Below are 27,477 nucleotides of genomic sequence, written 5' to 3'. Positions count from 1 at the left end.
TGACTTGAAATCCTTAGTTTACTAAATTGCAGAAATTATCTTTGGAAGGTTTTGTCACTTTTATATATATATATATATATATATATATATATATATATATATATATATATATATATTTTTTTTTTTTTTATAAAAAAATAATGTTTGTGGTAATGCCTCATGCAAAGTGCTAGTTGAATGAATCTGTCACTGAAACTTCAATTTCAGATTACCACACGGCTAGATCTGCTATTATAAATGAAAACACATCTTTAGAAAGTTCGCAACAGTTTGAAGTAGATGAGCCATTGAAATGCAATAGAAAAATCTACCCTTTACAGATTAGTCAAACAGTGATTGTAGTCCAATATGTAAACACAGTCTCACTTTATTGTCAGGGGAAAATGGTCCTTAATGGGCTACTCCAAGAGCAGGTTAGCACTACCTAAGCCTACAAATAATGATATAAATTATCTTTAAGAATTCTTTGCTTGTGAGTATGGCCCAGAATTTAAAAGCAAGTAGAAAATCCTTGCATTACCAAACTACTAGACTTGTAACAACAACTTGATAAGCTGTTGTTGTTGTTGTTTGTTGTTGTTGTTCGGTCTCTGCAAGTTCTGAACCACGGTTCACTAGAAGAATGTTACTGAGCTGTTCTTAAAAGTAAGCTTTAGTCGAAAGAGGCCTAAAAGAGCCACATTCTTTTTTTTTTTTTTAAGTTTATTTATTTATTTTGAGAGTCAGACAGAAAGAGAGCATGTGAGCAGGGGGAGGGGCAGAGAGAAGGAGAGAGAGAATCCCAAGCAGGCTCAACGCTGTCAGCGCAGAGCTCGATGAAGGGCTCGAATTCATGAACCGAGAGATCGTAACCTGAGCCGAAATCAAGAGTCAGACGCTTAACTGACTGAACCCCCAGGTGCCCTGAAGAGCCACGTTCTTGAAGTGACCAGATCAAATGTGAATGACTTGGTCTTACTTCCAGTGCACTGTGCTGTTTATAGGGCATCACAGGGGCATGGTGTCCTTCTTGTTTATTGTCCCTTTGGAAGATTATTATTTTATGGCATTTTGCTACTAACGACCTATGCTTTTCACAATGAACAATTGTATGTACTTAGTTTGCCAAATGACAAGAAACTGTGTTAAGAAAAAAGCAGTGGAGCTTCTCATGCAGGAAGGCTGACGAAGAGAGAGCCTTGAGAATCTTGGACCAATAAATAAAAAAATCTCACTGGGTTTGAATTTTGCTTCAAGACCAGCTATCTACAAAAAGTTTATGTAGAGTGTGCTGGAAACGATGATTCAACTTATAAAATTAGCAGAGTTTGGCAAGGAAGGAGACAAAGAAGGAAGGAGTGGGCATGAGAAGGAGACTAAAAATTCTCTCACACTGTGCCTGTCCTGCAACAGATGCCCTCCGAGGGGACCTGATCCCAGCTCTTCATCCAGATTTCAAGGCTGGACACAGCATATATCGCTGCCACACTTTTTTATTTGCATAAAACAATTGCCCCCGTGGTCAGTGGCTTCAGAGTTGTCTAGACAACATGCTTCAGATGGTATCGATGACCTCAGATGCACGAGGCTAGCTCTAAATTAGTGATGAGCAGAGCTGGAGGGACATATTATAGTAGTTATAAACCATAAGAAGGTATTTAAATAGATAGATAAGACACATGCAAATCTTTTCATTGCCATGACAACCATCTTGATATAGGTTTTCCATATGTAGCAAGAAGGGCAGAGCAAAAGGCACTGGAAAAATAGCAGGGACCGATAATGAAAATGAACCCTGGCAGGGGATTAGTCCAGATCTTGGTCATTTATTAACTCTTAAGAGAACACAGACTTCCGTAGTAATGTACTGCATACCAGGTCAGAGAACCTTTATTTCCAGACCTCAGCTGTACAGTTCTCAGCTATGTGATTATATCCCGGCTCTCAAGTCTTCGCAAATGGCTCTGGTTGATGCAAGGAAAGAAGGAAGGAGGAATACGAGTGTGCTATTAAATGCACATTTTCGGTGCCCCCAAAGATCCTTTCAGAGGACTCATCCATTACTCAAATGTGTAATTTGTAGACATGTGTTTAATTGTTTGTTTTTGTTGATCACAGAAGCTAACGAATTCCTAAATAATGCTATAATGAAGTAGTATGCTCCCTTTCAAGGCAGGGCACTATTTGTTCTTGTGCAAGCATCCTGAGGCAGAAAAAAGGAAATGCTGTCTACCTTCCTCCTTCTTTCACATTTTTCTTCCCTCTCTGTTTCCTTCCTTTCGTCTCTCTAGCTTTCATCTCCCTCTCTCTCTCTCTCCCTCTCCCTCTCCCTCTCCCTCTCCCTCTAGAGCTCTTCATTTCTTCTAAGTGCCAAAATAGTTTCAGGGCCAGCTGCAGGCACTGACAGTTGTCCTGTGTCCCGGTAAGCTCCGTCCCCCAGAGCTTTCTCCTGCCACAGACGTGGGCAGTGAATCTAGTCCTAGCAGTCCTCTGGTCCCAGCCCCTTCACCCTGGTCATCTGCTCAGAGGTGAAGGAACACGTGGGCTAGCAGCGGGGAGGTGGGGGGGAGCGGAGCACAGGTGTACCTCCACTCCCTGTAACATTTTCCTCTGCAGATCACAGACCTGGGGCGGGAGGCCCTTGAATCTTTTGAAACATAAATGGCAATTCTGCTTGCTACTTTTAAGGTGAAGACTGGTACCTTCCGAGGCACTGCCGAGTCATTAAAATTCTTCAGTCAGATCTTTGTATGTGCAATCAATGTATGGATTCTTTTTGACACAGACTGGCATTTCAACACACAAGGGAACATTGGTGAAAACAAGCTGGTTTATTAATTAAAGTGATAATAAATAATTCCCCTAAACTTCAATGTGTTTAGTGAAAGTCTTGGCTCAGTCATCCGTGTTCTGAGGCTATTTTGAAACGTGGACTTCCTTTGTGCTCTTTCTAGCATGAAACCAAATCAAAGCCAGAAAGACCCTTTCCTTATAAGTCACTTAAATGCTAATTTGGTAGTAGCCCTTATAAACCAAACTCTACAGGGTATTATTTAAATATGGTTTGTTGAAAAACTATTTAAGTGGCAACTTATTACAGCAGGCGTCAGAGACGAGAAATGGCTAAACAACCCGAATCTTCAGCAAAGCACAATTTAAAATCTCATTCATCAGATTCCACCTGTCCCCCGGAAAGCGTTCTAACTTTATAGAAATTGAAGACTAACCATAGCCCCGAAAACTGTTGGTATTAACACTGTAGGGCATCCATATACTGATGTCTCAGCTCCTTATCCAGAATACGTGTTCTGTCTGACAAATTTTGGGGGTGTTGTTTTGCCTTCAAGATATTCAGATGTTCCTTTCTTGACATCTGGGGTTCTAATTAACAGTCTTTCCATGTATTTAAAGCAAAATGAACTTGGCCTGGCCTGGACGGTGCCATGAAGCATTTTTTATTTATGAACGCTATCCCTGTCATGTTAATTTGTGCCACGTTTCTGATTTATCCTAAAAGAACACATTACACAGTGGATTTGGAGGAGTTAAAGAGAATCTACGGGGTGACTTTAATCTTTATGTCTTTATATACTGGAGGGCATTTTACTGCACCTCTACACTGCTCTCACTACACAATCATTTTCTGCTTTAGAAATGTAGCCATTCGGATCAATAGTTACAGTACAATATATTGTACTTCTGATGGGGGCCTCCTAGGACAGTTAAGAAAGCACCGTGGTGATTTCACCAAATGCTTGGTTATAGTCTGAAATCTATTTTTAAAAAGAAAGTTAGCACAACATATATAGAGCCAAATTTATAGGCATTCTAATGAAATTTCACTTACTCTACTTAAGTATATTAAAATAAAATTAGGAAAAATGGAGTGCAAAAGAACATTTTGCAGCTTGAAAAATACAGATTTTTTAATGGGACACCAGTGTGGTAACAGCTAGAAGTGGCTGTCTTTAGGAATTTGTAGCTGTTGCTTCCAAACACTGAGATTTGGGGTTTGGCATCTATTTCTAGCTGTTGGGATGACTGTACACTTCTAATATTGGAAAAAGAAGGGGAGAAAAATCCCTGAGATGGCCACAGATGTTTGCAGAGTGCACAAAAGACGGAACAAGCAATAATGTAAAGAAATTATACATCTCCTAAAGTGTTAACAAACGTAGGCTGCAAGTTGAGGATTTTACTGTAAATTCTTAATCTATAAACAAACTGGGTTATCACAGCTGCTTATTGTACTACTAGCCCTGATCCTAACCTTTATGTCTTTATTGCTTACATACCATTCCCTTGCTTATGCGTCTGTACCATTCGGTGCCCTTGAACTTGGTCCCTCTGAGCCGCGACCCCTGCATGCTTGCTCACTCACTCCACTCACGTCTGCAGTCAGTAAATGTGAGACAGGCCCTGGCTGATAGCCGAGCTGCAGTAGGGCAATTAACACAGGACTAAAGTGTCATTACTGGCAGGGTGGGGAGAGTGGCAGACCACGGATGACAGTTCTCAGTTCTGAAGCTGTGACATCCAGGCCAGACCTGGGATTATAGGGAACAAGGGGGGAAAAGGCAAGGGGGAGCGGGGGGAGCATTGTATTTGGAAGGGGGAGAGAGGTCCTCAAAGAAAAGCGCTGAGTGGCTTCTCTTTGAAGAATTGTTTATTCCCTGTATCAAATTCCAGCTGTCTGACCAGTTAATTGGATGAATACCTAGAGGAAAACATTCTGTGCACTAAGTGAATTGGGGAAAACGGGCATCTTTCTTTCTCTTTAGAAGGAGAAAGTGCTTTTTCTTTAAAAAAAAAAAAAATCACCAACTCTCAATCACCTTTTAACGGTGCTCCTGCCAGACTTAGATTAAAAAAAGGAAAAGAAATATCTTTTATTAAGTGCTTGCCTCCCCCCACCTTTTTGCGCACTCACAGTTTCCCCTGCAGCCACCTACCTGCTCTGCCTCTGATATCTTAATAAAGTTAGTGTTGAATAGAAACAGAGCGCCCAGGCGGCTGTGTGCTGAAAAGTGGCTTCCTTTTTAGCTCCTTCCTCTCAGTGGCTCTGGAGACCCACCTATGCCCAGGAGGAAATGCAACTGTTTGTTGGGAACGGCTGGTTTTCGCCACAAATACCAACTGATAACCTCTTTCAGAATGAGGGTTCCACAATCCAGAGACTGAGCTGTATGCCACGTTCCTTCACCTACATGCTCTCTAAATTTCTTCCAATTCTGGTACCTACAAGCTTGTCTTTAAGGTGTGCTTAGTAACGGAGCAGATAGTGTTTCTGCTATGATTTGATTAAGTAAAAGAAACGTTCCGATGGATCCTATTTCTTTTAATTACAGCATTGAAGAATCAATATTCAATCTTAATTCAGAAGAGGAAAGGAGGGAAGATGATGTTGTGTGGCTCAGGCATAGATCTTTCTGCTGGTCTACGTTAACACAGAGATAGAGTCTAGAGATTCGAAAGGAATGGCTGTTCATGACCCATTTGGTAGCACTCCTCATACTTCAGATGTCTCACACCAGCTTTGGACCAGGAATGGCTCACACTCAATTCATGGTTGAATTGTCTGATGAATATTTGAAATGTTGATATCCTGTGCTTTGAGTTGAAAAAAGGATACACATGGTTTTGAGTTTAGGCAGGCGAGAAGCAGCCTGGCATATCGGTGTGAAAGTTCTGAAGCCTGGCTTGCTTTTTCTCCAAGGCACGCGTTCAGCTATTAGCCAGTGAGACTAGATCACAGGGCTGCTTGAGGGCAGATCCAGGATGTTTCTGGAAAGGATGTAATGAGTTGATTCTAGCATTGTGACATCCACACAGGTGATATCTCAGAACTCTGAATCCTTCATTTGGATCTGGAAAGTATAATGAAGACAGTTCCACTAATAGGTATATTGACCATAATGGAACCTCAATACATGTGAAATAAGTGATTTTGCAAAGAAAAATGATGTCCCTCTGGGCCCTCTAGGTTAAGTTAATTCCAAACCCATCTTGAAAAGTTTAACTCTGATCGGTTCATAACCATACCATTTATTGAGTTAGAATATATCTTAGAAATAATCTAATTTCCTAATTTTACAGAAGAGAAACTTAGAGTTCAAAAAGGCAAAGTAGCCTGGCCAGAAGTGCATGTAATTTGTGGCAGAACTGATCATAAACTCCATGTGTTTAATGGCATTGCCCCATCTCTAGCTGATAAATTATTTCAAACTATTTAAAGCTATTTGCTTTAACTATACAAAGCTATTTGCTTATCAAAGGTACTCTTACAGGACACCATGAATTTAGTTTATTGTTTCTAAAACTACGTATTGAATGCTTCCACAGGTGCTGGATTTATAGCCAGTACAAACAAAAAAAAGTCAGAGGTTCTTGTGAGGCACAAATGAGCTGATGAGGTGTGCACTTAGAATAGGTGTTGGCAAATAGTAAATGATCAAGAAATGGTCACTGTTTGGGCGATACCAGCATCATTGTTGTCGTCATTATTCTTGCCTTTGTGCAGCTTTTGTGAAACAAGAAAACCCTCTCCCCTTTGATTTCTTCTATGTAAAATCTCATTCCCAATGCTTGTGGCTTCTGGAAATTCAACTTATTCCATGAAAACCCCTGACACAAGCCCCCTTATTCTTCAAGGACTTTGTTCATTTGTGATTCCAAACCAGAGCTTGTTTGGCAAGACATTTCCTGGGAATATTTATAGTTAGCAACTGATTTGGAGCAGACAAATGATTTAAGCTCTCTAAGCTGCTTGGATTAATACACGTTACTGGTTGTTTTGATTCCCTCCCCTTCCTGCGCCGCCCCCCTCCCCCCCCCCCCCCCCCCCCCCACCGAACTAAGTTTGCAGTTGTAGCAGATACTAATGTTTCCAGCAAGAGACAGGAAAGGAGGGAAGTGGAGAGAAACAGAGAGACAGAGACAGAGAGAGAAAACGAGTGAGTGGGGAGGGGGGAAGAGGAAGAGGAAGAGAGAGAGATGATTATACAAGCTGTAAAATTTACAAATGCTAAGTAAGTGCCATTGTTCGTGTTGCAGGGACCACAGAAATGAGGGAGCGCCATCTTTGTCCTCAGAGGACGTTGCTGTAAAGAACGTGCACAAATAAGACACAAGTAGGGGTGGGAAGAAACATGAAGCTCCGGAAGGGAACAGAAACAAACTCTGAAGGGAAATGTGAGGGGACAGAAGGCTCTTGCTTGGAAATCATCAAGAGCGATGACCACTGGGCCAAAGAAGGAAGATACTGAACTCATGACGAAATAGCACTTTCTCCAGTAGTCTCATAGCACAAGTTGTTTGCTATAAAAACATATATTCCCAATTGCCTGTTGTTACATTAGTACTTATTTGTTGATCAATGAAAGCACACCCTGTGCCTGAGGGAATTTCTCTTTAAACATTTCAGGTAAGAGATTGCAGCTATAACAGGGGCGTGAAGGGGCGTAAACACAGAGGCCGCATTGCTGTGTCATGTGAAGCTTCAATGCTGATCCACCCTGAAGGATTCCAAGGAGTTAGGATGGAAGAAAACTGAAATATAGTTTGGGAGCAGAGGCTTATTTCTGGACAGAAAAAAGTTCCAGTGATGACTAGCTTGTTCCAAGCTTTAGAATTTTTTTTTAACATTTATTCATTTTTTGATAGAGAGAGAGAGAGAGAGAGAGAGAGAGTGGGGGAGGGGCAGAGAGAGAGGGAGACACAGAATCCAAAGCAGGCTCCAGGCTCTGAACTGGCAGCACAGAGCCTGACGCGGGGCTCGAACTCGCGGACCGTGAGATCATGTCCTGAGCTGAAGTTGGTCGCTTAACCGACTGAGCCACCCAGGTGACCTGTAAGCTTTAGAAATTTTTACAAGTAAACTTATGGTCTCAAACTTAGTGAATAAAACTGTTTTAAAAAAAAGTTCTCCACTAAAGATAGGAAGCAACCTAGATACATTTCATTTAAAATAGACCGTCTACTCCATCAATCAGCACAGTGGTCACTGCAAGCCAGTAATGCACTCCAAATTATTATATCTCTAAGTCACATGGGGAAATGGAATGAAGAATGTGCTCAATTGATACCTAAAATCTGTTTTTAAAGAACTAAGTCAATGACTTTGACCTTCAGCCATTTTTATCTGTTCAGTTTGTCTGTTTAGATTCTTAATAATTGCTAGTTTTTGTTTCAAATTATCCTTGAAATATGGTAAACTGCACCATTAAAAATAGCCTATATCACACCCCTGTTCACTTCCTCCTATTGTGTGGACTCTGTTTGATATCATAAAAAACAGTGTCCACATCTTTCCAGTACTGCCTTGTGTATCCTGCACTATCAGACAACTTAGTGTTTTTATCTCCTGTGCATTCATTCATTTTCATTCATTCAGGTGACATCGATTATCTACTATGTGCCAGATACTCCTAAATCATAGAGACGAAAAGGTTAACAAAAAACATGTGCTGGTCATCTTTGCTCCCCTTCCGCATTTACCCCCTAGTTTTCTTCTGCTTGCTCTGTATCATGGAAGCCTGATCTTTGTGAATGTTGTCAACAGGCTCTTTTCAGCTCTGAGCCAGTGTGATGCACTGGAAGGAGAGAGGTTGGAGTGCTTTTTGCCTCCAGCCCTCCCTCTGCCACCTTGTTCTGTGTGGCCAGGCTCTACTACTGAAACGAGTCTCCTCTCAGGGGGTGTTTTCTGCATAGGTACTCTTTCTAGGTTCTAACACCTGCTTCCTCCCCCAAGGCCCCTCTGGGCCAAGGGGTGGTAAGGACATCACTGTTTCTGGACCTATGATACTGCACTACCCTTCTTGGTTTCCTTAACACAATTTTTAAATAGCCCATTTTAAAAACTCTGCTCAAATAGTTTGAGAACGGACTCTGACTGATAGATACACCATGTTCCTTCCTTTAAGGAATTGATACTGGTGGGTAAGAACAGATTATTGAATGAACACCTATTCATGTGAACAGTTAACGGATTTTCTAGATCTCCCTGGATTGTAGTGGTGGCCCACTTGATAAAACTGACCTTATGACACTAGCTCTTCTTCTGTTGCATATGTCTCCATGGATTTTTTTCATCATTTCCAGATGCAAAGATATTCCCTGTCAAGCATTCCGCTAGGATCTTAATGGTTATAAATACCCTGTAACTAAAAATGCCCTTTCTCTTTTAGAATGCGTAACAAAGACATTACAGTGGTTTACAAGGCTTGGAGCCGAGGTGTCACGTAAGGCTATCTGTGTGTTCTGATCTCCAGCTCAGCTTCCAGCCTGTCTAAATAAGACCTGTTGTAAAACTCCATTCACCACGTCACATCTTTTCATGCCAGCACCCTTGCACATCCACATATACTTAGAAAACAATTAAAAATTCACGTTGGCTTTCCTTTTCTCATTCACAGTCTTTTCTCACTTATTGTTTTGTTTCTTTTGCTGGAGACATGAAATCTCTCGTGCTTTCTGTATGGAATTCTAGCATTTTGGGGAGGTGGTTTTACTCTTCTCTTTAGATTTTCCCCCATGTTTCCCTTTTATCTCTTTAAAGTGATGAAGTCTTCCTAACTAAAGGCAACATTCAAGGTGACCTTTTAATTCCATATTTCCTGAATGACTATTAAGATGTCTTAATCTATAACAAAGATGTATTCTTTTTCACATTATCCTTGATTTCTTTCTTATTACAACCCAATATCCTACTTATTTTTTAAATCTTCTCCTGTATGTCAAGTCACCACATTCTTTGAGCTGTCGACGGTGGCGTCTCAATTTCTTTCTTGAGAGGCTGAGGGTAATTCAGAAGCCATTAGTGTACTGTGAATGAGTCCTTTGAATTGCTTCTTCCACTGGGTCTTACCTTGAACTTGCTACACTCAATTCCATTCACCATTGTGGAGCTTGATTACTTAACGCCTTTGGTCTTTCTCAAGTTCTTCCTACCCCTTATTCTTGACTACATCTATGTTTAGTATCTGAATAATTATGTGGTTTTGATAAATTTGCTGCCCTGTTATTCACCCCATCTTTCGGGTTGTTAATAAACTTATGGAACACCAGTGCCACGTATGATTCACAGGCCATCAACTAATTTCTTAGCTGATAACCAGTGATTTCTCTTAAGGTTTTTTTTTTTTTTCTTTTAACCAGTTTTCAATCCAGTGCTGCTAGAATTCAATGATTTTTTTTTTAACGATACCAAAAGAGAATGTTAAACTCATTGTTCAGCGAAAATAAAAATAGTTGAAGCTATTATGAAGACATAACCTATGTGTTTTCCTGGCTTGATATTCTACCGCCTCTTTTAGTCTCAACACATGGCCCCTACTTTGCAAGAGTGAAAATGGATTATTTCACAATTATTTCTTCTTTTTTAAAAAGAGAAGACAGTTAAAAAATTGTTAACTGGAGAGACATTATGGGATATAACTTAGTATTAAATGCAATTTGCCAATCTGTTGAAATTTATCAAGCTGACCATTTACTGACTATGTAGATGTGGCTTACACTATACTAGGTACTCGGGGGCAGATAAATAAGTTCAAGGCTTCATGCCTTATTTCTTTTAAGGGAATAATACATAAGCAAAGATTTAACACACGAGCCTATAAAGAGTTGTATAACAATACCTACAGCGATATGTTTCCAAAAGATCAATCGTAAACAATTTTATGTTTGTCAAGTTAATGTTAGAACCAAAAAACACTAAAGGTTTTCAGAAGGTGAAATCTCATTTGACTGGTTTCATGGTGGAGTAGAAAGAACATAGACTCAGGCATTAGACTTCAGCTCAAATTTTCTGAGAGAGTTTTCTGTGTGACCATGTCCAACTTCCTACTCAGGATCACAGTTCAGGTGGCTCCAAGTCAGTCCAACAATGACTAGTTTAAAATTAAACTTTTGATTCAGCCTGTTGTTTCCCTCATCCACTTTCCCCTCAGCCTTCCACACATCAGTAAATACTACTATGCTTCCAGCGGCTCAAGTTAGAAATCTAGGAATTATCCTTGATTTCTCCTTTTTCCTCACAGACTTCATAACCAACTCTTCAGAAAATTTAGTAAGTCTACCTCTAACATATATATTTAAATTGTGTCAGTTTTTTTCTTGTTCATGCCATCACTCTAGCCTGGCCACCCTCTCCACCAGTCTGTCATTGGGAATGAAGCAATAGCTGCTGGTACGTCTTCCTCCTGCTGCCCTCGCCCCACTCACCCACCTTCTCTGTGGAAGCCATTTTCTTCAACTTGACATGGTGAGAAGTTTGTCTCTTGATTAAAATGCTTCAACAACTATCACTGTATGTATTAAACAAACAAACAAACAAATCTAAACTCATCCCCAAAGCCACCATGGTCCCACCGGATGGCATCTTTCGTGACTCTCCAGTCTCACTTGTGCCCCTCTGCCCTCTCTCCATTCCAGCCACAGTGAGTGGTCTGGCCTCATCCTCAAATCTGCCCATCTCATTTCTGCTCATGATGTTCACACACATTACTTTTGCCTAGAATATTCTTTATATGGCTTATTCCTTTTTCTTTATGTCTTAGACTTTTCCGGAGAGGACTTTTTAACTACACTATTTATATTTCTCTTCTTTCCTAACTTTGTATTACGTTTCCACTTTTTCTTGTATTTCTTTCATTATTTCTATTTTTCTTTACAGTCTTTTTGTCTTTCTCCACCACTGGAGCATACTCTCCAGGAGGGCAGGGGCTTTATCTGTCTTAGGCACCATTGCATCTCCAATACCTGATGTACAGTTGGTACTCTGTAAGTATTGGTTAACTAAATAACTAAAGAATAATAAAATTCTTAAAACTCCCATTCTAATTTATTTGGACAACCGACACAGTTTGCAGCTTATATTAGCATTCCTCTTACACTTTCGAACTTAAAGTTCATTTTCTATGACCCCACACTCTCTTCATATCTTAATTGGAAGATCTTTGCTTATGGACAACAATGACCTCTAAACACAAAAGCTCCTTAAACTTTCTGAAATAAGAAGTTTAGATCAAACTTAAAGCAAGTAATATTAGACTAATAATATTAACTAAAAGTAGAGAGACAGTGAAGAGAAAATTGCAATATAGGAATATGGGTCTCAACCATTTCTCTGAGTTAAGTAAGATCTCAACTTAATATTTGCATTAAAATTGTTCCATGTGTGAACTGGAATGTTGTCATAGTATCTTCGTCCAGAATGTGAGAAAGTTCTAAGAATGCTTTCTAACAGATGTCTATGGTCCCCTCCTAAAGAAAAGAGGGCTTATAGTGTCACTACAATAAAAGAGAGAAGCCATGAAAGGAAGTGGGGGGCTCACAGTTCAGTGAAACTGTGTGCTGGTAGCTGAGTTGCTAACATTTGATGCAATTTATTATCTGCCAAACCATACTGTTTTAATTACGGACTGTAGCTCCTATATTCTTCTGTAGAATTTCACTTAGAAATGGAAGAAGTCACTGAATTTCCCTTATGTGAGTTTTTTTTTTTCATTTTAATGTTTATTTGGTTTTGAGGGAGGGAGGGAGGGAGAGAGAGGGAGAGGGAGTGGGGGAGGGACAGAGAGAGAGGGAGACACAGAATCCGAAGCAGGCTCCAGGCTCTGAGCTGTCATCACAGATCCTGACGCGGGGCTCGAACACACGAACCGTGAGATCAAGTTCACAAACTGTGAGATTACGGCCTAAGCCAAAGTCGGTGGCTTAACCACTTAAGAGGTTAAGAACTTAACCTTCTCTAAGTTAAAGGACACTTGTAAATGCCAGCTCAATCCCTGACACCTTGCAATCTGCAGTGAGACCCCATACTCTTCCCTGTGGAATTATCCTGCCTGTCACCTCCTTCAGAGGTTGGTCTGCTTTCATTTCGTTTTTGCCAAAGTCTTAGCAGCTTCATGTTGCAAGGAGATGCCACCCAAGGATAGCAAGGTAGAATTAGAGTGTGACCATAAAAATTACAAGGTGCAAACAAACACTTCAGGTGGGCTGCATGTTTATCAGCAACACCCAGAGACCATCACACAATCTAATCAGCAAATCACCTGAATACAAGTTGTCCCATTGGCCATCTCAGGTGAAAATGAAACAGCTGTTTAATTTAGCTTTTATGAAAGAACCTCATATCCTGAATCTTTGATATCCTTATTACTATTGCAATTTATTTATTTATATTGTGGTTATTTGATCTTCCTTGGGAACACCGTGTTGTTCTAGAATTGTCTTTCTCTGAGTGTATGGCATGCATACTGATAATATACACAATGATTTTAGTGGATACTTTGATGAATTTGAAATAACGTAATAGCATGTATATTTATTTTTAGATGTATGAGAAAACATATGTAGAGTCCTCAAATCCCTGATTTATTCCTGAAAACAAAATTAAGAAATGAAATGGGAGTTGATTTGAAGTATTTTTTATGATCGAGTAAATAATAATATAAATAATACTCAGATCTGGACAAAAATTATGAACGTGGTAAGTGACTGCCTAAATTTTGGGCAGTGTGGTAATATTTCCTCGTCATAATCTATCGTGGTTTATGACAGGGATGAAATAGGTTGGGCAACTTCCTTCTCATTTGGCAAAATGGCAAAAAAGAAAGTTTTGCCTGAATGGAACCCCAAATGAAAGTGTTTGTAGCAGAAAATGCTAAAGTGGGGGGATGGAAAGAGAGTGGAGATGGGGGAACAAATGGGGAACAAGCATGAAACTGGGGTTCTGGTTGTAATAGCACACTTGCATGCCAGGCTGGTAAGCAGAGGAAATATGATTTTGGAGCCTGGACCAGTCAAACCTTTAAAACCTCCCAAGAAAAGAGCTTTGGTGGGTCTGAGACTGTGCAATCGCCAGCCACAACTGAATGCTTTATTGCCGTCTGGAAGTGTTTATTTTCTGAACATAAATTCAGGGGACAGATTCAAGGCATGTCTAGAAATAAAGCATATCATCATGTGAGCTGAGCTGACAAGGACAATTTACTGTACCCTGCATTTGTTCTGGGCCAATCGGAGGAGAGCGGGCGATTAACATTCTAAAATCCCTGCTGTTCAGTTCTGATTGTCCCTTCACTGAACTTTGGAATGGCATGGATTAACCCCTTGGGGGACTCCAGTGCCGAGCCTAGAGCCCAAGAAAGGACAGTTGTTCCAGCCCTGAAGACACTGAAGACATATGCGGTGTTGGGATGTTTCTGTAGCAACAGGCTGGCTGCTGATCCTGTGCCTTTGGGGGCCCTGGGGAGGAAGGCGCAGCCCAGAGCTAAACCGTTTCCTAAAGGCTTTTGCCGAGAAAGCCAAGGTTTGGGATTTATTGTGAAGTTCCCATTTGATTCTGCAGGAAAGATGGGGCAAGTGTTCATGTTGCTCATTTGAACAGGGCCAGTTAATGGGGAGAGTCAGGAGAGTATAGTGTTTCAGAGCATGTATTCTCGTGTTGGGTAGAGCTGGATCTGAACAGCAGTCCCTCCATTTGGAACTACGTGCAAGTTATTAATGCAGCTGACCTTTGTTTCTTATTTACGAAGCAGAGAGTAACACTGGTCTCATAAGGAACCTGTAAGAATTAAACGAGATAATGAGTGTGAAGTGGCTGGCTCAGTAAATATTGTGTCCCATAATTTTTGTTACTTATTTATTATTTTGTTTTGCCCACATGTTGAGCAATAAGGAGCTGAAGGGGACATTTTTGCTATTTTCCTGAAGGTATGAGTGTTATTTTACACACTTTTTTAGAAAACCTAATCTCAACTATAGGTGGCAATGTGTAATCCATGATTAGAGTGCATAATTTTGAGATGTTTCTCCAACCTTAAGGACATGAGAGTGCAAGAAAAAACGCTTCAGTTTCAAAACACTTCAACAGAGTAAGTGTTTTAATATGGAGGCAAATTTGCAGTCAGATAGCTTGCGTTCACTCTGATATGCAGCATATTTGAAAAATGCTCCTGGAATGAAGTTTAAGGTGGAAAAAGAAATTGGCTAAGGTAGTTTGATATATTTGAGATTAAGATTTCAGTATGTGTCCCTTTCCATCATACAAATTGCTAAATACTTAAAGTTTGATGTATTCATCATAGGAAGGCATCTTCCACCACCTCTGTTTTGGGTTCTCTTCCCCAGCTCTTTCCCTCTGCTTCTGGTTCTTGACTCTACAAGAAACCGGCATCAGCGCTCAGGTGGGGGGAAAGGAAGAATCACAAGGAAGCATTTATCTGAAAGGACATAATTTATGCTCTTGCCTAATTTTTCCTGAGAGATTTTTAAATATCCTACTGAGTTACTGAGTAGGCCACGAGGATTTTAGATGTATGGGTTTTATCTTACTTAATATTTGTTCATCAAGTATTCATCTAAGAGACAAAGAGCAATTTTATTGAATTTTTTGGAAACACCCCCACCCCCACCACACACATACCTCTTTATTGTCTATTTCAGTGGTTCTACAAACAGACATTTTCATTGTAAGTTGATTTGTGAGCTGAGTATATCCAGGGAACAGAGTTTCTCTTTCATTCTTGTTCTTTCCTCCCTCCTTCCCTATTTCACTCCCTCCTTCTCCTTCTCCTATCCTTCCTCCCTCCCTTCCTTTCTTCCTTCCATGTATGTTCTGATTTTACCTATCTGTGAAGATGAGCCTACATTTCAAATTATACTGTTGATTATCCTTTATTTTCAACTTTGCCCCATATTGACTCATTCAAAATAAGAATCAAGGTAACCCGAGTGGGATTATAAATTTCTGTTTTGTGGGCCTGCTGCCAGTATCCATAGTTAAGACATCTGATTCAGTGATATATTGCTCAACTATCTATATAACTTAATAAGGCTATCATTAGAACTCCGCAAATGGCGGATTTAAAAACTGGCTAAAATGGCACATTGCACTTCTCTCACAGATAACTCCATACATTACTACTTCTGTTTAATAATTAATGCTCTTGTTTTTAAGATATTAACAATTTAGTCTTTGTCCCGCTCAATCCACTCTCATAATGAAAAGCTCAGTGTGTTCTCTGGGTCTTGTATCACTTCCACACTAATTGTCATGAAATGTGCAGTATAATGCACCAATAAATATTTGAAAATTGGGTAGAAGGAATGTGGGGAAAGCACTTTGTGCTTTTAATTGATATGCTGAACAACATTGGTTGTAAATGGAACTAATGCATTTGACTTTCTTTTCTAGATGTGATTAAACATTGTACTGCCTGAAATAACCTCGGTTGTTTATTCCAAGTCTAGTTAGAGTGTCCGTGTCCACTGTCCTTGCTCTCTTTTTCTCTTTTCCAATAAGAAACAATTTACTGGTAATATATTCAACTTAGTGACCAAAGTTCATCCAGACTAATATAAAGTTTTCCTCAAATCTGTTTCACCATGACCTCTTGCCCTCCACCCCTCCTCCACCACCTTTTTCTTACTTTTCTGAAGTATCCTTTCTCAATTTGCCTGAATCAGTTGTGTTTTTCTGAATTTATCTCAGGACTGAGGGCCACTGGGCATCTTTCAGTTGCATGTAATGTCAAAATTATAGGCTTAGTTCTGAGTCTTGGAACTGTCTTTTAGTCACTGTATTTAATTCCTATATTTACATATATCTTTCAGGTTAAGACAGATCTTTTGATGGCTTCTCTATCTTTTCCATTAAGATTTTACCTACTCAGAATTTTAGTGGCAGCCTCACAGTTGTTGATGTCTTTCATTCAGGCCATGGCATTCTAGATTCAAGGCTCTTTGTGATTTAACCTCCTACTCTCCTGCCCTCATCTGCTTCCATCATCTCCCCCACCCGCCCCCTGCCCCTGACCAGTGTGTGCATCCTGTGACCACATCTAGCGACTCAGATGCTCTCTCAAGCCTCTGTCCTTGTCCTAGATTGCCAGAACTGCCCTTTACTCTCTTTAAGGTAGCTCAGAAGGTGTCATCTCCCATATCCTACACTGACACACCAGGACTGTTAAGGTTCCTTTCTCACTGAGATCACGGAGTCCCACAGGATGCATATCATAACCTCCTGCAAAGACTTTCGCATCTGAATGGGAGACTCTTGAGGGAGATATCCTGTCTTTGAGCTTCACATCCTTAGTACTCAGCACAGTGCGTGGAAACAAGAGGATTTGGTTGAGTGAGTGTATGAATGAGCTTACAGTAATTAAATGAGTGAAATTTCCTGAGTGTATTCCACACGTCCAAAATACTATTAGACTATCAAGTCCATGGAATTGCCTATCCTAGAGGGTTATTGCTTTCTTTTTCTCTTTCCCTACAACCAAGAACAAAATTAAGTTAATGACAATTTTCTGGTACCCGCTAAGTGTTTTCAGGACTATTAGATATAAAAAAGAGGAGACTAGAACTTTAGTACATATCAGATTACTTGACATTGCTAAAACTGGTCCTGTTGACTGTTTGATGAATGCTCAAGCACTCTTTCAGAATTGACCTAGAGGCTAAGACAGAGGGGGGCGTCTTTCTATTAGAGATAAAATGAAGGCCATTAAAGGCCTGAGATGGCATTCTCTACTTCATTTCTACAGCTACCATAGATACCTTTAATTTAGGAAGATTGACCAAATAAAAAAAATAATAATATTCGCTCCCTGAAATTTATAAACCTTTGCCCTCCTCCTTCTCTCTCTCTCTCTCTCTCTCTCTCTCTCTCTCTCTCTCTGTGAACACTATACTTTTCTCTTGCATGTTAGGAAGTTCCCCACATGGAATTTTGGGAATTTTTTTAATGTTATAGTAATGTAGTACGGCTATCCCAGCTTTCTATCAGAAGTGGCAGGCAGCCAAAAACTAGAATCATTGTTTGCAAACTCTAAATATAGAGTCAAGATTTATATGAAGAAAACAGATATGTCTTGTTATAAAACCATGAATAAGCATTGGCACAAACATAATAGTTTATTCTTCCTTGATATCGCTTATTTTAAATAGCTATCTATCTTTTTACTAAGATACTGTAGAAAGATACATTACAGAAACATTTGCTTCAGCTCAAAGTACTGGAGGGTTGCTCTTTTCTTCATGCAGTTAAGACTTCATTATTTCTAGTAACTGATGAGAGAAATAAGAGCCTAAAGGTGATTTGGTCTTTCTGAATTTCAGGTAGCCCATGGGGATGTTATTATTAATAATGCATCATATTCATCTTTAGGTCACTGTTGATGTGTGTGTATTTTTTTTTAATTATTATTATTGTTCTGGATTTGCTCTAACTCTGCACAAAGGTTGCCTTGATCCTCAGACTTCTTTAGCCTTTGGTTTACAAGATGTCGCGTTCAGTAAAGAAAGAAGCTCTCCCATGCCCCATCTGGGCTTCTCTTTGCTTCCTTCCCATCCTGCCCCCCTCTTCTGAGTTCCATCCCCTTTAATCATTTCTGCCTGGTCCACAACAAACGGGCAGCAGGAGGAAAAAAAGACTTCCAGAAAGAGTTAAAAAGGATGGATGAAATTCATACAATGTACACCATATGGCCTGACATTTTCCAGATTAGGTAAACATTTCTATTGGGGATAAATAGTCCTGTACATTGATGTAAAGAAATTGCATGAGACAAGGGCACATTCAACATAGTTCTGCTATGGAGTAATGTTTGCTCAGTAAGACAAATCTGAAAACTCAAGGGCAAGTGTGGGGGATGCTTTGGCAGAGTCCAACTTTTGGAAGAAGGGGTTAAAAATCATAAGTTTGTGGCCAAAGTAAATACCGTCTCCTCTAAGTTGAATATTAGTAATTGTTTTCAAATGTAAGTGAGTGCACGCATGCGTGCACGCGCGCACGCATGCACACACACACACACTCACAGGAAATTCCCAGCATTCCGTCATCAAACCTCTCTGAAGCAACTGAAGGATTAAATTTTGTCAAAATCCCTTTCTGAGTGGCCCGTGCCTACAGAGGGATACTTGCAATGGCTGGCGAATTGATTCTAGGTGGGTTGTTGCCAGTGTGTGTGCCTGCACGGGGTGTAGACTGATCTGCTAGTGAACAGCCCCAGAGCCATAGATTTCATTTGATCTTTGCAAAGGCTAACATCTGTCTGCTGTCATTTTAGTAAGATTGATGACAGGCAAGAAAGAGGAGAGGGGAGGGAGTCGAGGAAACAGAGGCTGGGAGAAGGAGCGCTGGGCGGCCCCAGTGGCGGTGGCCCAGGCTGCCAGGGGTCACTGCTGCAGAGTCTCTGGCCGATGAGGGCTGTGGTGGGAAGCAGCCAGGCCCCACACTGGCAGTAATCGCACTTGGTTGTTACAGCTGATAGCTGGAACTCCAAGACACAAAGGCGGCATTTTGCACCTTATATATCTTAATAGATTACTCACATCGCAAGCAGCACCAAGCTAAATGTTATGACAGCCATAAGAATGTAGTTTACTGTTATCTTAATGTAGCTGGGCAGCACAGGGTAAAGCCATCAAAAAATATTATATTTTTTTAAAGTTTCCAAGAGAAACTAACTGATACAGACATGAAGCTATTTTTACACGAAGTCCTGAATTTTGGCAAAAGCTTTTCAAACCATAATTTTAAATATATACACACATATTTCACATATGCATATGAATATATGCACATTTGTATATGCATTTCCCCCATTTGCTCTATATCATTTTTCTTGCACTATTTCCCTTAAATTGTTACATGAACACCAACCATATAGGGAAGATTCAATTTAGATAGTTTAAGAGATGATCTCATGTTTGAAGTTTGTCTAGCAGATATTAAGCACTAATTTTGAAGACACAAATGGCACCCTTGGGAGATGTGGCATGAATGAATGAAGGAACAAATGAACGAATGATTGATGGCATAGACCTTCTGTTAACAACATGGTGTCGATAGTCTACCTGCATCCAGTTTCTCTAGGTACACGCACCTGGCAGGAAGAGTTGCGCTGAGCTGTGAAGCAAATGAAATTTGATAGGGCTAAATACCCCCACAGAATAAGGGAAGGCCAGGAGTAGCACCAAGGCCTATTTCTGTGCATTTGTTTGTTTTTGTACTGGTGTGGTCGAATATTTGATTTGAACTTGCTGAAGCAGTGGCTATAGAGGGTTTTAGACTAGTTTTGGCCTTTGTCAGCAGGAGGCAGATTCCACGAGGAGAATTCAATCCAGACACATAGAACACTTTCCAAATTTAGTTGGAAAGTTAAACAATTTCACTTTATTCAATAGGAGCCCTCAGGGCCTTAGGATTTCTTATGACATCATGGCGATGACATGATGGAGTGGCTGAGTTCCATGGGCCAATTTATGTAAGTTCCAGGACCTTCTAGAAAACAGCCTTAAAGATCAAATCACCCAATCCAACCCAATCAATCTACAAATGAGAAAATGGGCAATTAAAAAAATCAATATTCAAATAAAATATCTTAGCAGAATTCTCTTTAATTTGGCCAAAAGTTTGTGCCTTGCATATATTCACATAGAGCTGGATCAAAAACGAGGGAGAGAATAAGTGGTTAAACATCAGAAAGGAGCAAACACACATATGAGTGTGGGTTACTGTTCCCATAACGTAAGACAAATTATTTAAAAAGTGTTAAGGGGCACCTGGGCGGCTCAGTTGGTTAAGCGCCCGACTCTTGATTTCAGCTCAGGCCATGAATTCACAGTCATGAGATCAATCCCTGTTTTGGGCTCCATGGGCTCCACACTGAATGTGGAACCTGCTTAAGATTCTGTCTCTTCCTCTCTCTCTGCCCCTCCTCCACTCTCACTCACTCTCTCAAAAAAAAATTTTTTTTTGTCAGTGTAAAGGCCAGTAGGTTACAGTAAGTTAGGTGATTGATGTACATGGTGTCAAACAGTGTTATTACAGTTTAGTTCACTGAACTGTTCTATTATTTGGGGAAATTTTCTAAATGTAGGTAAATATGTTCATAAAAGTTCATTATGTCTTAGTGGAAGATGAAGAGAGCTTCATTATAAAGATTACCTCTTTCTGTGTACAAAGTGCCAGAATTAGAAAATGTCTATTTGTAACATAGAAGAAGCACAGAGGATTAGCTCCTCTGCCCCTGTGACTTTTTTTGTAAGTGTGTTTTGAAGTTTTCAGTAGTGAATCCTGCTGGCTGAATCAGGGAAGATATGTTCCGTTGAAGATGGGGAAGTCTCTGGCTGAGAGTGGGGATTCATGTCAGAATCTTGGTTGATAAGGTCATGTTTAATTTTTTTGGTGTTTTTTTTCTTAATGCGCCCTCAACACTCTATTATATAATTTATATAACTCTTTTAGTTAGGATCCATGTACATTTATTTTTTTAATTTTTAATTTTTTTTAAAGTTCATTTATTGAGAGAGAGAGAAAGAGACTATACAAGCAGGGGAGAGGCAGAAGGAGAGAGAATCCCTAGTAGGCTCCATGCTATCAGCACAGAGCCGACGTCGGGCTTGATCCCCCAGTTTGTGAGATTATGACCAGAGCCAAAACCAATAGTCGGATGCTTAACCAGCTGAACCACCCAGGCACACCAGGATCCATGTACATTTAAAAGGATAAGAGAAGCAAGTCTAATGCAGGGGTTCTATTCATATCTTGGGCAAGGTTAAGGGGATTGCCAAGAGATGGTAAAGCCTGGCAGTCCTGGCAACAGGAGGAAGCATGGAGGAGAAGGGAAAAGAACAAGAGCCAGGACCGCTCAAAGTCATAGCCCTTTGCAGTGGGTTGAAAGATGGTCCCTCGAAAGATACACCCACCCAGAACCTGCAAAATGTGACCTGACTAGAAAAAGTCTTTGCAGATGTAATTAAGGATCTCAAGATGAAATCATGCTGAATTATCCAGGTAGGTCCCAAATCCAGTAAGTGTCCTTATAAGAAGGGAAGACACAGACAGAGAAGAGAAGGCCATGTGAAGACAGAGGCAGAGACTGAACTTCTCTGCAGCCACAGGCCAAAGAATACCTGAAGCCACCAGAGGCTGGAAGAAAAAAGGATTCTCCCCTAGAGCCTTTGGAGGGAGCATGCATTGCTGACACCGTGATTTTGGACTTCTGGTCTCCAGAGCTGTGAAAGAATACTCTCCTGTTGTGGTAAGCCTCCCAGTTTAAGGTGATTTGTTATGGTGGCTCTAGAAAACTAATGCAGCATTGGAGAAGGGCTTGCAGATGGGAGCCACGGCCAACACAGCTGCCAACACAGCTCATGCGGAGGAAGCAGGGACAACATAACACATAACCTACCCTCCTCCTGTTCTCTGATCTCCTGCTGGTGCCTCTCATTGGCCCAACTGCATCAGTAACTGGGATTGCAAGACAGTCCCAGTGAGGTGGTCCAGGGAAAGCCAGGCTTTGGGACATGGGACAAAGGAGAGAAGGATTTGGAGGAGAAACAGAAAATATTGGGCCCAACAATGTGTATTCCTTTGTAACTCAGTCTCCAAAAGTCATAACTCACAGAGACTCAAAAGGTAAACCAAACACCCACTCACCACTGATTCTGGGGACCATGCCCTCAATAGGGAGTGATGGTAGTGAGGAATGTTGGTGGTTTGGTTAGGGTTGAAATTAGTATTTTTAGGCTTATCTAAAAGAATATGTTTCAAAAGGCTGAGAAAAAATAGTCATTGAACTCCAAGCAAATATGGAATTTAAGAAGGTATCAACAAAATGAATTTTTCGAGTTGCTCCATTCTTCCCGTGCTCTATTATACTCTGCTTCTAGTCAATTATTTATGATTTTTTTTTCTAAGTTCAGATTCCTAACTGTCCAATTGAATGGTTTGAGCTTCCCTGTGAACATCTCAAACTTCTCGTAATTAGATACTTCTGGGAAGTGAGAAGTTTGGTAAATTTTATCATCTTGCTACCTATTCACTCTACATTTCAAAATGTCAATCCGTTGTGGGACAAGCCATTTCCCAAAGTGCAGAGTGTTCTCAAATTGTGCATGAAAACCTGGGGTTCTTAAGTGGAGTAGAAGAGTAAGCATTCATAAGGGAAAGCCAAAGAAAAATAATACTCAACATGTTATTTTCTCAATTTTTATTTTTTCTTCTGAAAATGTTTGGGTGCTTGTTAGCTGGGATGCGATGTGCAGTGATGTCTACTTGAGCACAAAATATACATTTTATACGCACTTTACATTTTTATGTCACTTTCTCCTGGTAGCTCACAATGAAGATTCCTATTTCCAGGTGGTCCATCACACAAAACTTTTGAGAACGATAGCCCACAAAGTTTCTCCTGTTGGAAATTTCACAAGAAATATTAAAACAAACACAGCATCTTTTCTTGGACCTTCATCTCAGTGGGATTTTCCCTAAAGCATACATTGTTCCAGCCCTGCCTTTCTATTAAAATTAAAGTATTGATTTCAGAAATTCCCCCTTGCAGAAGTTAATGAACCACTCTCACTATTTTTACTCTGTTGGTATCATGGAAAGCACATAAGCTTTGGAGTCAGACAAACCTAGAGTTGAATTATGACTTCACCACAAACTACAGGTAGGACTTGATTTTTTTTTTAAAAACCTCAGAATCTTTATGTGTAAAATAGCTGATCACCCAAGATTGCTGCTAGGATTAAACAGACTCATGTAAGCAAAGTTCTTGATACAGTGTCTGGTCCATTGTAAGTGCTCAGCAAATCTATGCTGATTAAATGATCTGTAGATGCTATGGAAGTCAGAAGCCCAGGAAAATGAGATGGAACAAAATGGTGCACCTTGAAAAGCTATGCTTGGTTCTATCACCTCGGTTTTCTGGCACTCCCCTACCTCCTTCTCCATTTTCCCCCCATCTGCTTTCCTAAAGCTTTGTCTATCTTCATAGTTTATACGCCTCCCGCTCCCCCCCCCCATTGTGTTTTATTTGCCACCCATTCTTTACCCTCCTCTGGCTGTTTGGTGCCCAAGAGTGAGCCTAGAAGGGGGGGCTTGCCAAGTATGTCTCCCCACCTCCCTCCCCAGATTAAACTCAAGCTCTAATTTCACAGACCAGGTTCATTTTCTCCAGCTCCATGGGACCTGTGTGCTGTAAGGAGCTGGTTTGTTGCTAATGAGAATCAGTGACCCTGGCCTGATTCCAAAGTTTAGAAGAAGACAGAGCTACCTGTCCTAGCATTGCCTGGCAGATGATATTGTTACTTTTCTTCTGGCTGCCTCTACTTCCTGACAGAATTAGTCCATTTGTTCACACCCTTGAAGTTGAAGTCCATCTAATCAGCTATCCGCTGGGTGAGACTTGAGCTTTGCAGTTTGCTCATGTTACAATGGCAATGTTTAAAGTGTGATGGATAAAAACATGAGTGATGTGCAGCTTAGAGTCAGGCATTGAGCACTAGCCAGATGAAAATATTTGTCTGTGTCCCCCTTTGGACAAATGACACAGTTTCTGTCTCTGTCAAGTGTTTTTCTCAAGTAAATTGCTCAGTCTTATTAAAGAATCACTTCTGGTGGGGGCAAATTGTCACATGCAGGACATTTATATTAATCTGGATATATTTGGCTATTTATAATTCTGTCATAACAGTCACTTCCTGAAAGAAACGAGTCTTCTAAGGATCTTTACAAAATATAATAGAAGAAAAAACTGCTGATGAAATATTTACTTTATAAAAAGTAAAGAATTAGTTTAGAAAACAAAAGAAAAGGACACATATATCCAGTGACATGGGGAGATATAATATGGATATTATGGGTTATCCCAATTTCAGTCCTATATTTGGGGCAAGGCGTTATGTTCAAGTACAGGTGCCATGAGTGTTAAAAAGTTTGTTTCCTTTTCTCTCTTGTAACCTAATTTAAGGAGAAAGGCTTCCATCAGAAAATAACCTTCCTTCCATGGGTTGACTATCACTAGCAATAGTCTCTGTTGCTGACAGAGCTGTTATCATAAAATTACTGAAACGTCTGCTCTTTCCCATGGGAAGGAACCATTTATGTGGTCTAGAGAAGTCAAAACACAAAACTAATACGTGTGAATGAAGACCAAATACCTATATCCAGTTTACAAATGGTGTTCCAGAATGTAGAGAAGTCGGGCACAATTATAAGGAAGGCGAGCTTGCTTTTCTTCTGTTGAGAGAAATACTACACGTGCTTTGCAGTGAGCATGACCCCTTTATATTTGCCACAGCTTTACAGTTTGTTTTCCGTGCAGGCAAATTTGGAATTGCACTGGAAGTAGGAGTTGTGGAGGATGTGAAGAGGAGAAGCTTTAGAATGTATGGAAATTAGAAGTGTGTGTGTGCATGCACGCATCTGTTTCACCAGAACAAGGAAAGCATTTCAGAAACACAAACCGGAGCTGGAGATTCAGTGACAATGAAACTGAACTTGTAACTTAATGCTATATAAAATTATAAGAAGTATAATTTCCTGGGGAGCCTGGGTGGCTCAGTCGTTTAAGCGTCCGACTTCAGCTCGGGTCACGATCTCGCAGTCCATGAGTTCGAGCCCCGCGTCCGGCTCTGGGCTGATGGCTCAGAGCCTGGAGCCTGCTTCCGATTCTGTGTCTCCCTCTCTCTCTGCCCCTCCCCCATTCATGCTCTGTCTCTCTCTGTCTCAAAAATAAATAAACGTTAAAAAAAATTAAAAAAAAAAGTATAATTTCCTCAGAACTAACTCCCTTTTTTGCCCCCGAATTCCCAGTATTAGGAACAGTCCTAGGACATGGTAAATACTTATATTTGTTGAAGGAATGATTGGATGAATGAATAAGAATATTCCAGAAACTGATGGCATGTTTTACATGTGCTATCTCATTTGACCTTATGGCTGCCATAACAAATTATTGCCAATTTCAAGAGAAGTTTCTACTCTCATAGCTCTGGAGACCAGAAGTCTGAAATCTAAGTGTCCATAAACAGATGAATAGATAAAGAAAATGTGGTCTGTATGTATAATGGAATATTATTAGCCTCAAAAAAGAGGGAAATCCCATCATTTGTGACAACATAGATAAACCCAGAGGGCATTATGCTAAATGAAATAACCCAGACAGAGAAAGACAAATACTGCACAATATCACTTACATATGGAATCTTTAAAAAAACAAAACAAACAAACAAAAAAACTCCTAGAAAAAGAGTAGAGGAGTGCCCGGATGGTTCAGTCAGTTAAGCATCTGACTCTTGATTTCATCTGGGGTCATGATCCCAGAGTCAGGGGATCGAGCCCCTGTCAGGCTCCAAGCTGTCAATGTGGGGTCTGTCAGCTTGGGGTTCTCTGTCTCTCTGTCTCTCTGCCCTTGACTCCTCCACCACTTGTTCTCTCTCTGTTGCTCTCTCTCTCTCTCTTTCTCTCTAAAATGGAAAGAAAGAAAGAAAGAAAGAAAGAAAGAAAGAAAGAAAGAAAGAAAGAAAAAGCAGAAAAGTAATTGCCAGAGGATGGGAGTGAGACCACTAGGGAGAGATTGGTTGGAGGGTACAGACCTCCATTATAAGATGAATAAGGTGGGGAGATCTAACATATAACATGACAAGAGTTATACACTGTATTGTATACCTGCAATTTGCTAAGAGAGTAGAAATTAAATCCTTTCAAACAAACAAACGAACAAACAAACAAAGTAAACAGAGTGTGAGCAGGGCTGCTCTTCCTCCAGAGGCTCTAGGGAAAAATGCTTCTTTATCCTTTCTAGGGTGGCTCCCGCAGTTTCTTGGCTTCTGGCTGCATCTCTCCTTTTCTGTGGGACACAAATCTCCCTCTGCCTTTTTCTTCCAAGAGCACTTGGCACTGGATTTAGGGCCAATCTTGATGGATGACCTAGAATCATCTCATTTTAAGATCTTGTTTGGCGTTCTGATGGGAAGTTTTACTACGGAAAGGAGAAAAAAAGAGCTCTAAATGCCAATGGCTGTGTGCAGTAACTAAATATCTTTCATCCCATATTCATTGCCACTCACCATGTGCCTGGCACAGTGCTAGATAATGGGTTGTGTTGGTGAACAAGATAGAAACTGGCTCAGGTTTTAGTGAGGGAGAGTATCAAGGAATCAGAGAATTTTTTAAGTGAGAGAATAGTAACAGCTCATATTTCGTGAGTATGATATGCTAGATACAAGTCTAAGTGCTTATTTACCATGTGATAATTTATTGAATGTTTATGGAAAGGTAAGAAACACTTGGAATGGTCAATATAGACTCAAATGGGGGCATATTGCTGGGGAGCAAATAACCCGGGTGTTGGGAGCACTGAAGATGTTGCATTAAAAGTCAAGTCTAAAGTAGCAGTTAGGCCCAAAAGACGTTGAGAAGTACATTCCAAGCAGAGGAACCAGTATAGTCACATTACAGCACCTAAGGGGATGATGCATTTTGGGGACTGAAATTACTTAATAAGTGGCTGAAGATGGAGAACAAAGGGTCAGGGATGAGACATGAAGCTAGAGAGGTAAACAGAGGCTATTTGATTCTCAAAAGGTAGTGAAACCCTTTGACTACAGGGAATAGTCAAGAGAAGTTGGAGTTTTTTCCTCATCGCAGGTGCTCAGGTGTCCCTGTGTGTGTGGAATACAGTGGCATCAGGGCTCTTG

At 40.4% G+C, this 27,477-nt stretch overlaps 2 long non-coding RNA genes across 2 annotated transcripts in view; one reads left to right on the top strand and one right to left on the bottom strand.

Moving 5' to 3' along the window:
- LOC123580817 overlaps window positions 1-27,477 on the top strand; it is a 182,023-nt gene that overhangs the window by 28,532 nt on the left and 126,014 nt on the right. The gene's annotated exons all lie outside the window — the stretch shown is intronic.
- LOC123580818 lies at window positions 14,847-17,000 on the bottom strand. The gene is made up of 2 exons (XR_006703477.1): window positions 16,413-17,000; window positions 14,847-15,140 (listed from the first exon to the last, which is right to left on the bottom strand). It is a non-coding gene; the product is annotated as an uncharacterized LOC123580818 (long non-coding RNA).

This window comes from Leopardus geoffroyi, chromosome A3 (assembly GCF_018350155.1).
Source record: "Leopardus geoffroyi isolate Oge1 chromosome A3, O.geoffroyi_Oge1_pat1.0, whole genome shotgun sequence".
Classification (NCBI taxonomy): domain Eukaryota; kingdom Metazoa; phylum Chordata; class Mammalia; order Carnivora; family Felidae; genus Leopardus; species Leopardus geoffroyi.
This window is presented reverse-complemented; position numbering and strand designations above follow the sequence as displayed.